Here is an 11,472-nt window from a genome sequence, read left to right as displayed (position 1 = left end):
CCAGTGCGACCACCGGCATGGGTACTTCATCCATGCAGCACTTGCGCTTGACCTTTCCCACCAGGATTTGGGTCATCACACGCACTGCTTTCTCCTTGATGCTGGAGATGGCGTAGCCCCTCTTCTTCTTTTCCAGCTTGTACTTTTTCTTCATGGCCTTCGTGATGGCCAAGTCACTGCCCTTCCCTTCCGATATGTCTGCGAGGTCCTCTCCTTTGCATGGAAGCTGGGAAATGTGGTGAATCAGGTCTGTTGTGATGGGGATGGGCTCCTCCAGCCACAAACACCCATCATGCACCAGATGGATCAGCTGCCTGATGACGAAAATGGTTATTGGTGCGTGGTGAAAGTGCAGTACCTAGAGCAGATTCAACAACCCAGTCTCTTTTCCACTTTGTGCAACCACTTTCACAGCTCCAGTACTATAACCCCTGTCGTGGTGTTCTGCTTGGGCTTCATAAGGTTCATGGTCTTAAGGTGAGGGAGCTTTTCATGATTAGTGAGGTCCTAATATTCAAATTTTAGGCTCGGTATGCGTCCCAGGTGCATTCCTTCAAACATAATATTGTTTGGGAGGAGCGGGGTATGGAGCAAGCTCTTCATCTCATCCAAGTCCTTGGGCACCTCCGCCTTCCCTTTTTGTAGGGGGACATAGGTGAGAAATTTAATCACGTGGTGCGCAAGCTGAGTTTCCTCCTCCATGCCTTCATCCTCATCCTCTGTGATGATAAGATCCTCTAGATCTTCTTCTTCTTAATCTGCCTCTATGGTGACAGCTTTCCCCTTATCCTCCATTGATAGTTTGCTATGCATTGGGTTCCATGGGGACACACGTATGGGGACCATTGCTTGTTTTTCCTTCTTGGGTCTTGGCGTGCGCAGTGATTTCAAGATTTCTACCACAATCCTAGTGCCTTCCGGAACATCCCCCACAGTCAAGGCCTATGCAGCCTCCTTGGTGGTTATTTCTATTATCTCCATAACGTCCTTAGCTGTTGCCATTGTATCTGTATAGAAATCTATCACTCACGATCTCAAGGGCTCAATCAACGCTCGACACTCAACAATTAGGTCTTTGCTCAATAGCTCAATTCGCAAATGGCCAAGTGTTGATTGCTAGGAAACCCTTTGTAATTTATAGCACTTTTTGAATTTGAATTCGACCATTGCCCCCAAATATGGTTCATTAATGCTCCCTTGGAAGCAGATTTTCCCAAATCTTTCCCATAAATCGCATCTTAAATCCCTGCTACCCGCTCCATTTGGCCTCAAGTCGAGCATCCCATCATGAATAGTGACTTCAACGGTCACTTTTTGGTCAACTAGGGCAGTAGCGCAGCCCCCCATGCGCGGTCGCGGACCTTGTGACTCTCTGCTTCTACCCACATCTCTAATATCACGTAGCTCGCAGGCATAATAATTTATAGTCCCGTCCCTTTCAACTGTGTGAAGCGCTAAGACTATTCCTTCCTCAACTAGTTAGGTGACTGGCCAATTATGTGATGCGTAGCTTGGCATCATCTTTCTTTCTTTGCGCCATCGACTTCTCGATCTCTGCGATGTCTAGGGCGTGCCATTCCGGTGGCCATGCCTCCAGGACATTGAAAATTTCGTTGTCTGTGGCTACGAAGGGTAGCTTTTTCCACTATTTAGTCGGGTCCTTGCACACCCTGATATAAATGTTATGCATGTCTACTTTAAATTCTGCAAAAATCAGCAGACTGTTGTAAACAGTGGGTGATAACCACAGCTTACAGTTGATCCCCATTGTAAAGTTCATATCCATGAACACGCAGAAGATTTTTTTGTCATGTATCCTCTTAGCATCCTTTGTGGCCCAGAGCGAAGCGTACTTCGCGGCCTTCGGCAAATCCCTATCAATTATGGGGAATTGGCTATCCTCCAGCAATTCCCCAGCCATGAGTGGACAACAAAAGCCATGCATAGTGGAACATTTTTCCCTGTTCCTGAGCTTCATGGAAATTTTCTAAAAACTCCTTGTAGAGGAATTCAGACTAGTTAATCTAGAGCCCCTCCGCGAATTGCTTAGCCAGTGCGACCACCGGCATGGGTACTTCATCCACGCAGCACTTGCGCTTGACCTTTCCCACCAGGATTTGGGTCATCACACGCACTGCTTTCTCCTTGATGCTGGAGATGGCGTAGCCCCTCTTCTTCTTTTCCAGCTTGTACTTTTTCTTCATGGCCTTCGTGATGGCCAAGTCACTGCCCTTCCCTTCCGATATGTCTGCGAGGTCCTCTCCTTTGCATGGAAGCTGGGAAATGTGGTGAATCAGGTCTGTTGTGATGGGGATGGGCTCCTCTAGCCACAAACACCCATCATGCACCAGATGGAGCAGCTGCCTGATGACGAAAATGGTTATTGGTGCGTGGTGAAAGTGCAGTACCTAGAGCAGATTCAACAACCCAGTCTCTTTTCCACTTTGTGCAACCACTTTCACAGCTCCAGTACTATAACCCCTGTCGTGGTGTTCTGCTTGGGCTTCATAAGGTTCATGGTCTTAAGGTGAGGGAGTTTTTCATGATTAGTGAGGTCCTAATATTCAAATTTTAGGCTCGGTATGCGTCCCAGGTGCATTCCTTCAAACATAATATTGTTTGGGAGGAGCGGGGTATGGAGCAAGCTCTTCGTCTCATCCAAGTCCTTGGGCACCTCCGCCTTCCCTTTTTGTAGGGGGACATAGGTGAGAAATTTAATCACGTGGTGCGCAAGCTGAGTTTCCTCCTCCATGCCTTCATCCTCATCCTCTGTGATGATAAGATCCTCTAGATCTTCTTCTTCTTCATCTGCCTCTATGGTGACAGCTTTCCCCTTATCCTCCATTGATAGTTTGCTATGCATTGGGTTCCATGGGGACACACGTATGGGGACCATTGCTTGTTTTTCCTTCTTGGGTCTTGGCGTGCGCAGTGATTTCAAGATTTCTACCACAATCCTAGTGCCTTCCGGAACATCCCCCACAGTCAAGGCCTACGCAGCCTCCTTGGTGGTTATTTCTATTATCTCCATAACGTCCTTAGCTGTTGCCATTGTATCTGTATAGAAATCTATCACTCACGATCTCAAGGGCTCAATCAACGCTCGACACTCAACAATTAGGTCTTTGCTCAATAGCTCAATTCGCAAATGGCCAAGTGTTGATTGCTAGGAAACCCTTTGTAATTTATAGCACTTTTTGAATTTGAATTCGACCATTGCCCCCAAATATGGTTCATTAATGCTCCCTTGGAAGCAGATTTTCCCAAATCTTGCCCATAAATCGCATCTTAAATCCCTGCTACCCGCTCCATTTGGCCTCAAGTCGAGCATCCCATCATGAATAGTGACTTCAACGGTCACTTTTTGGTCAACTAGCGCAGTAGCGCAGCCCCCCATGCGCGGTCGCGGACCTTGTGACTCTCTGCTTCTACCCACATCTCTAATATCACGTAGCTCGCAGGCATAATAATTTATAGTCCCGTCCCTTTCAACTGTGTGAAGCGCTAAGACTATTCCTTCCTCAACTAGTTAGGTGACTGCACCACCTATGTGCGGTTTCCTTTGATCATCTAGCACTATTTTTGGGAAATACCTACCTTTTACTGTTATTGTCCGTGTCACGCACCTTATTGTTTGTAGCGCATCACCCTGGTTAATTATATTATTAATATGCGGTCCAAGCCAAGGAATCACACTGATCAATTCACGATGATAGTCCTCAAGCCTGTTAGCATGATCGTGCACACCCTATTTTATCACCATGGTCTTCTTATAGAGAAACTCATCCCTTATCTCACCTTTTAGCTTCTTGACTTCCACTTCTACCAAGGTGTTTTTCTTCCTTAACCAAACCCTTATTTTTTCAAGTTCTTGGAGCCTAAAGCTTCCCTATTGGACTTCTTCTTCAAAGGTTCTATGAACCATCGTATCTATTGGTGTGATCATGCACAACCTAAGTTCTCCAAGTATTATAGGGCTTACTTTAGTTTCTTCATACTCTAGCCTTGGCAGTGCCTACGTGGTCAAGGTTTTGCACACGGTCCTATATGCCCAAAGAATTGCCAGTATGTGCATGTCCCAGTCAGCCCGCTTCACATGGTGGATTGTGTTCAGTGCTTCGCATAATTTGTCAAAAGCTTCTTCATGAAGATGCTTTTGCGCGCTTGGCCTTACCATACTTCCTGGTCCCAAATGGAGGGTTCATTCGTGCCATTGTCTTGCCCATTCCTGCTTACCGATCATGTTTCCTACTATGAGGAAAATGTTCCTTTGTGCAAGTTGAGCACCATATTCCTGTACTCATCTGGGAAGGTGGGCGTGCGGGTCGTTTCGTCTATTGTACTTGGCTTTTATCTACATCTGAGGCTTCCCAAATTGTAAGCGCATCATGCTTGTGCATTCGCGCTAGTCCTCAAAACTCTGCTTGTGCGTACCCCACCACCTTGTGAGTGTAGCGCACAATACCCATTTCAGAGTGTCAAAATGGTGTTGTTCCAGCACTTCTTTTTCAAATTTGTTCAAGAACTCCTCCACTTCACCTAACCCATTGTACGTAGGCAAATCCCTTACCTCTGTTGTTACACAGCGTAGTGACCTTGTCATCATGTTATAGTTGAGCATGGTTACCTCGTGTAATCAGTTCTACCATCGTTCTATCTCTTTGTCAGAATTTGATGTGCCAGAGCTTTCACGATCCCAAGATATTCAACCATTCGCAGTTGGATTTACCTAATCTTGCTCCCGCGTGGTTATCTTTTATATGTAGTCTAGATTATCGTCGTTGTCGTAGTTGCGCACTGGCTCTATGTAGCGGGATCCTTCTGCAAGGTCTAAAGGTAGCACTACACACAGTGCCTTTTTCTCAAAAATCATCTTGAGCTTCTTTAGATTTATCACTCCATTCATGTTAGTGGCCCAATCTATTCCCATTAGCGCAGGATAGGGATTGCTGTCATCAACAATCTATATCACTTCAAAATCTGCTAGCGCGCTCGCACCCTCGATATGTACTGTGATTCCCTCCAATCTTGCCATATGTAGGATCTTTTGCTGGTGTTCCATTCGCAGTTAGATAGGAGACCATTGCAGCACAGGCTTTCCCATGTGCTCCCATGTCTAATTTGGCAGGATGTTCGCGTCCAATCCTAAATCCAAAATCATTTGATCCATTTCATATTCCACGATCTACACGGCCAATCGCATCTCCCTTCTTGTTTGCGTCGTGTGCTTCCTGAGCTTTCGGACTATGTGTGGCTCTCCTGGCGTGGTCCTAGCACATCTAGTTATGAGTTCTTGCAACCCCTTCACAACCTTGCCGTTGCGCAGTAGCTTCATGCATGTCTCCAACAATGTAGTGAGCATTGATGGGTCAATCTCCAGCTCCAGTTTGTCTTTACTTCCTAAAGTGATGGCATCCACGAGGCTTTTCTTAGCTTCCATGAATGTGTCCTTAGCACGCTCCAAATCAAATTATGGTTCCTTTGTTGGAGACTTGCAAACCCAGGTACTTTCCTCGGGCTTACCATTGTCATGTCTTGTCATGATACCACTTCGAAGCACGATATTTACATTCAGGTCTTCCTCGCGCGGCTCAAACCTCATCATTTGTATGTTCTAAGTTGGGGGAGGCTAGAGTGCTCCTTTATCGTGCAACCTTGCCATCAGTGTGGGACAGTCCTCCATCTCATGATCAAACCGCATGCAATATAAGCGTGATGGTCTCGTTGGATTTGTAAAATCGCGGGCATAACTCCCCAGCCCTCCGCAATTGTAACATATCAACTGTCCACGACCTCTTCCTGGTCCCATTCCACCTCGACCTCGTTTGTGTCCCTGAAATCCAATGCGTGCCATTCTCACATTTTGATCAAGGAGCCGTGTTTCGGCTTAAACTCTATAGGTAGGATTTTGATCCATCATCAGTTCATAACTTCTACAAGTGCGCTCATCATGACCTAATGACCTGCAGAAATTACAGAACAACTGCTGGGAATTTTGCGTATACTTATGTAATAGATGGCAGTTATCTGTAGCATGCTTCCTTCCTATTTGACAAATTACGCACCACAATGCAAGCACCATGCTTGGTCCTACTTGTGCCTCTGGTCTTGATGGCATTGGTCGTCCTCCCGCAAGGCAATTCACGAACACTGGGCAGTGGTCCTTGTCATGTCCCTGGTCCTTGCGCTTTACGCACCATACCTTGTCGCGCACTTCTGGACGAGTTACCATGTCTTGTTTCAAACACTGCATCTCAAGGAACAAGTTTTTCAACTGCGTGTGGATCTGTTGGACTCCCAGGTTAGGATCTTGTATCACAATCTCGTTCAATCTCATCACGACTTCCAAAGCCTCAGCCTGATTGGTTAGCCTTTGTTGTGACAGTGTGTTCCGTAGATGCACTGTTAACGAGGCTACAAACCATTCGCGGTGTTGCCCATCTTTTAAGGTCATGTTTGCTTCATGAATTGTGCACTTCAGTCTTTGATCCAACTCTCACGGGGTTTCGCCTGGTAGCATTGTGATTTCCTTCAATCCAATGATCGACTGTGCCTCTGATTTTGGTCTACTAAATTCCTTGTTTAGCGTAGTATGGATATCTACTATCCCCGCATTCGGATTATCATTGGAATGCTTAATGTACCAATTCAACACGCTATCCTGTAGAGCCCTGACCATTGTTGCCTTCCTTATATTGTCATCCATGACACCCTGTGCTTCCATACCGCTTTACCACAAACCAAAATTGGTGCGAATATTCATTTCCTACTCCCTTGAACATCGGTATCTTTATCATGCTGGCCATACTGCTTTGTGGTGGTGGTGGAGGTGGTATGTGCCAAGTCGGGGGTGAAGATGGTGAAACTGGTGGTGGTGTGGGTGGGGGCGATGTGCACGGAATTCTCTGCTTTATTAGATTGATTTCACTTCTTGGTGAAAAATTCACGAGCTCTTCTTCGCCTCTGCATGGAGGTGAAATGAAGGGGCTAATTTCTAGTTCTGTGCTACCTTTGCTTCTGTAGATCCTCCCACTCCGTGTAACCCCAAACATCAATTTATTTGCATAACCCTCTTTTCACACAGTAGCATTTTAATCCAAGTGTTCAAAGACTTAACGTACTTACCTTGCTGTCCCTTGAGGAAGTGTTGTTCTACCTCAATATAGCTGACTGAAGTATCTACGACAAACTCAGTGATGAATACTCCTATGATTAAATCTAACTAGTGATCAACAGAGTGTGCAATCTTATCTTCTGATGCTTCCAATCTGCACACCAATTCAGGAGTCCACATAATAGGTTTGTCGAGTTTACAGTTTCCTTGGCTATCTGCTAGCTTCACGATCCACTCATACCACTTAGTAGGGAAGGATGCAAAGAAAATTTCATGAATTTCTGTATATAAGTAGCAATCTAACCACTCTTCTTTTGACAATCACAGATTCTTGTTTTCTTGCGCCGAGAACTCATGAGTATTTCTATCCAACCACTCTTCAATTCCTTTCTTTCTTAGATTCTAGTGATACGACATCAAGCATCTCTATTTAGATCTCAGTCCTGGCAACTAAACCATTTGTTAGCTTATTGGGGCCTGACCCAGGCTCAGAGTTAATCAGCTAAACAAATCCTAGTACTACTGGATCTTTTGGCAATAGTCCGCTGAGCACGGACTAAGGTCTCACCTGAAGTAGTATGGGAGGGTGCTAGAACCAGATTTCTGCACCCTGGAGATGTCTGATGAGCTCGACTGGTCTGCGGTTTGTCCCTGCGCATAGGTTGCTTCCCACACTTTCTCGTTCCTCGCCGCCTGATATACTTCCTTTGTGCAGCCCTACCCATGGGTTGAACATCATGATCTATGTTATTACCCAAGTCCTTTCTTGTATTCCAATGTTAGTTAATTATCTTTGCCTACTGGAGTGCTTTCAGTTATACTTAACAACATAAAACATTCATACAGGTGCGTCCAGTAAATAAACAGTATATTTGCAAATGATATCAATCACGCATTAACCCAAGAACAGATACATATAATTATAACCAAACTTCTCTTTATTCATTCTTTCCACGGCTACAGACTCAACTCACCCTGCGCACTTAACTGCTGACAACTAGGCCTCTACGCACTCAGCTGCAGAGCCTTCTCCTACTCTATGACTCAAAGACACAGTTCACACTGCGACTCAATCACTCAGACTTGTCGTGCTTCTCTTCTTCATTAGTCTTCTTCTACACTTAGAGCCTTCCTCTATTTATACAATCCCATGGTCCGCAGATCATGGGTAGGTCTATCCAGCCGACATTACATTACAAAACTATGGTAGACAACCATGTGACTCTATCATACTTTCATGCCCTGTGCCCGAAATTCGCGGAGCTTTACAACAAGATTCAGTGAAAACTTTGGCTTTAAGCCCCAAAACATGCCTTGGGGGGATTCCATGCCCAAAAAAGCCACAAACCTCTTATACCTGATAATCTGAAATATTGGTAGATTTTTTCACAAGATTCTCAAATCTATGATTTCATGAATGCTGAAGGAGAGTTTCAAAATTGTAACATAGATACTGATTGTAGAGTAGATAACATCATAAACAGTGAGTTAGATATAAATGCTTTAGATTTAGATAAACCCACTAAATTCACTAAAGTACAAATAGACAATTTAGAAAAAGTAGAAATAGAAGAAATAACCAATGATGATTCTGAGATTTTAAACCTTAAAAATAACTTTTTTCCTAAGGGATTAGTCCCATTAGAAGATTTATTTGATTCAAATGTTGTAGCTAAGAAACCAAAAATGGAGCCTTTAAGAGAAGACATAGAAGAATGTAACATAGGAACAGAAGAGAAACCCAATCTTATCAAAATATCAAAAGCATTACCTCCAGATGAAAAGCTGAAATATATAAGTATGTTCAAGGAGTTTCAAGATGTATTTGCCTAGAGTTATGAAGACCTTACGTCTTATGATACTAGCATTATTCAACATAAAATACCCATCAAAGAAGATCATAAACCCTTTACACAAAATCTTAGGAGAATTAATCCACTTCTTATGCCATTAATTGAAAAAGAAGTGAAAAGAATGTATGATGCATAAATCATAGCACCAATTAGATATTTAGATTGGGTCTCTAATTTAGTCACTACTAGAAAGAAAATAGGAGAAATCAGACTCTGTGTTGATTTCAGAAACTTGAACAAAGTATCACTAAAATACAACTATCCTCTCCCAAAAATGGACCACGTTCTCCATAGGGTAGTAGGATCATCCAGAATTTCATTACTTGATGGATTCTATGGATACAATCAAATCTTAGTTCAACCAGAGGAACAAGCAAAGACTGCATTTACCACTCCCTCGGGTACTTTCATGTATTTGAAAATTCCTTGGATTGATGAATGTTGGAGCAACATTCCAAAGAGTAATGGACATAGACTTTGCAAAAGAAATCCATGAATTTCTAGTGGTTTACCAAGCTGACATCACAGTGTTTTCCAAATCAGATAATGAACATCTCAATCACCTAAGAAGAGTTTTCATTAAATGTAGAAAATTTGGTATTTCCTTAAATCCCAAAAAGACACTCTTTGGTCTAGAAGAAGGTAAACTCTTAGGTCACATAATATCAAAAGATGGAATTAGAATAGATCTAGCTAGAATAGAGGCAATCCTAAACATCACTCATCCTAGAGACATCAAAGAATTACAGTCATTTTTAGGAAAAATAAATTTTCCTAGGAGATTCATTTCTAACATAGTAGAACTAATAAGTTATAACTAGTCAGAGAACTAAATAACGTTTTGAAGAAAGATTCAGCACTTAAGTGGAAAGTAGAGGCTAAATAGTCTTTTGAGGCAATCAAAGAAGCCCTTACTAAAACACCAGTCCTCATAAGTCCTGATTTCCAAAAATATTTTATATTTTTTTCTTTTGCTTCAGAATATACTATTGCAGCAATTTTGTTGCAAAATAATGATCAAGGTTATGAGAAGCCTATTGCATTTTTCAGCAAATCTTTGAGAGATGCTACACTATACAACATAATGGAAAAACAAGCACTTGTTTTAGTAAAAGTTATTGAAGATTTTAGAGTGTACATTTTCTATTCACACATCATTGCTTATGTTCCAAATTCAGTAGTAAAGGACATTTTGACGCAAAATGGGCCTGAAGGAAAGAGAGGCAAATGGATTGCCACTACTTTTTAATATGACATAGAAATAAAGCCTACAAAACTTATCAAAGGCCAAGGATTAGCTAAACTCATGGCTGAATCGAACTGTCAAGCCTTAGATATAAAGTTCATTGGTGCCCTAGATGATCAGTAAGAGATGGAAACTCCACAGATTAGTCAACCTTTCATAGATTCGCCTTGGTATGTAGATATCATATTTGTTTTACTAAATTTGCAACCTCTTCCTGGTTTATCTAGAACTAAAAGTAGATTTTTGAAAATGAAATCAATGAAATATTGTATCATAGACAATGCTTTATTCTGGAAAGATAATGGTAGAATTTTATTGAATTGTTTATTAAAAGATGAAGCCAAAAAATTTATGTAAGAATTTCATGAAGGATATTGTGGAGGACACCTATATTGGAAAACAACTACTGATAAAATTTTAAGGGCGGGTTTTTACTGGCCCACCCTTTTTACAGATGTCAAGAAATATGTGACCTCCTGTCACAAGTGCCAAATATTTGAGGGTAAAAGGAAGCTCTTACCATTACCACTCAAACCCATCTCCATAGAAATGACTTTTCAACAATGGGGTTTAGACTTCATTAGGGAAATTCACCCATCCTCCTCAGCCCAGCATAAATGAATTTTGACAGCCACTGATTACTTTACAAAATGGATAGGAGCCATCCCTTCTAGACAAGCCACATACTCTGTCATCATTTCATTCCTTGAGAATAAGATCCTTTCTAGGTTTGGATGCCCACAAAAGCTCATTGCTGATAATGCAGCTGCTTTCAAGTCCATATCATAATACCTTTGGCCATTCCACTACCTATTACCCTCAAGGTAATGGACTTGCAAAATCCTCAAACAAAAGCCTTGTTAATATCATGAAGAAACTGTTAGAAGACAATAAGAAGACATGGAACAAAAGGTTGGTTAATTCCTTATGGGCAAACATACTAACTACCAAAAAATCCATTAGTACATCTCCCTAGCAGCTTGTATATGGGATGGATGTTCTTTTTCCATCCTCTTTAGGATTACCCGTGATGAAAATGATTCAAGAGTTGCAAGTGGAACCAAATGATATCCAAAGGAGTATAAATCAGACAATACACTTGCAGCAAACCAGAGAAGAAGTCTATGTCAAATCACAAGTGATCGAGGATAAAATCAATAAGATTTTTGACAAGAAAAAAAAAGCTAATGATTTTTACATAGGTGATAAAGTACTCAAATGGGATTTTAGAAGAGAAGAAAAGGGTAAACATGGTAAAT

This window comes from Pinus tabuliformis, chromosome 7 (assembly GCF_031772625.1).
Source record: "Pinus tabuliformis cultivar Carrire ecotype Pingquan chromosome 7, CPIR1, whole genome shotgun sequence".
NCBI lineage: Eukaryota > Viridiplantae > Streptophyta > Pinopsida > Pinales > Pinaceae > Pinus > Pinus tabuliformis.
This window is presented reverse-complemented; position numbering follows the sequence as displayed.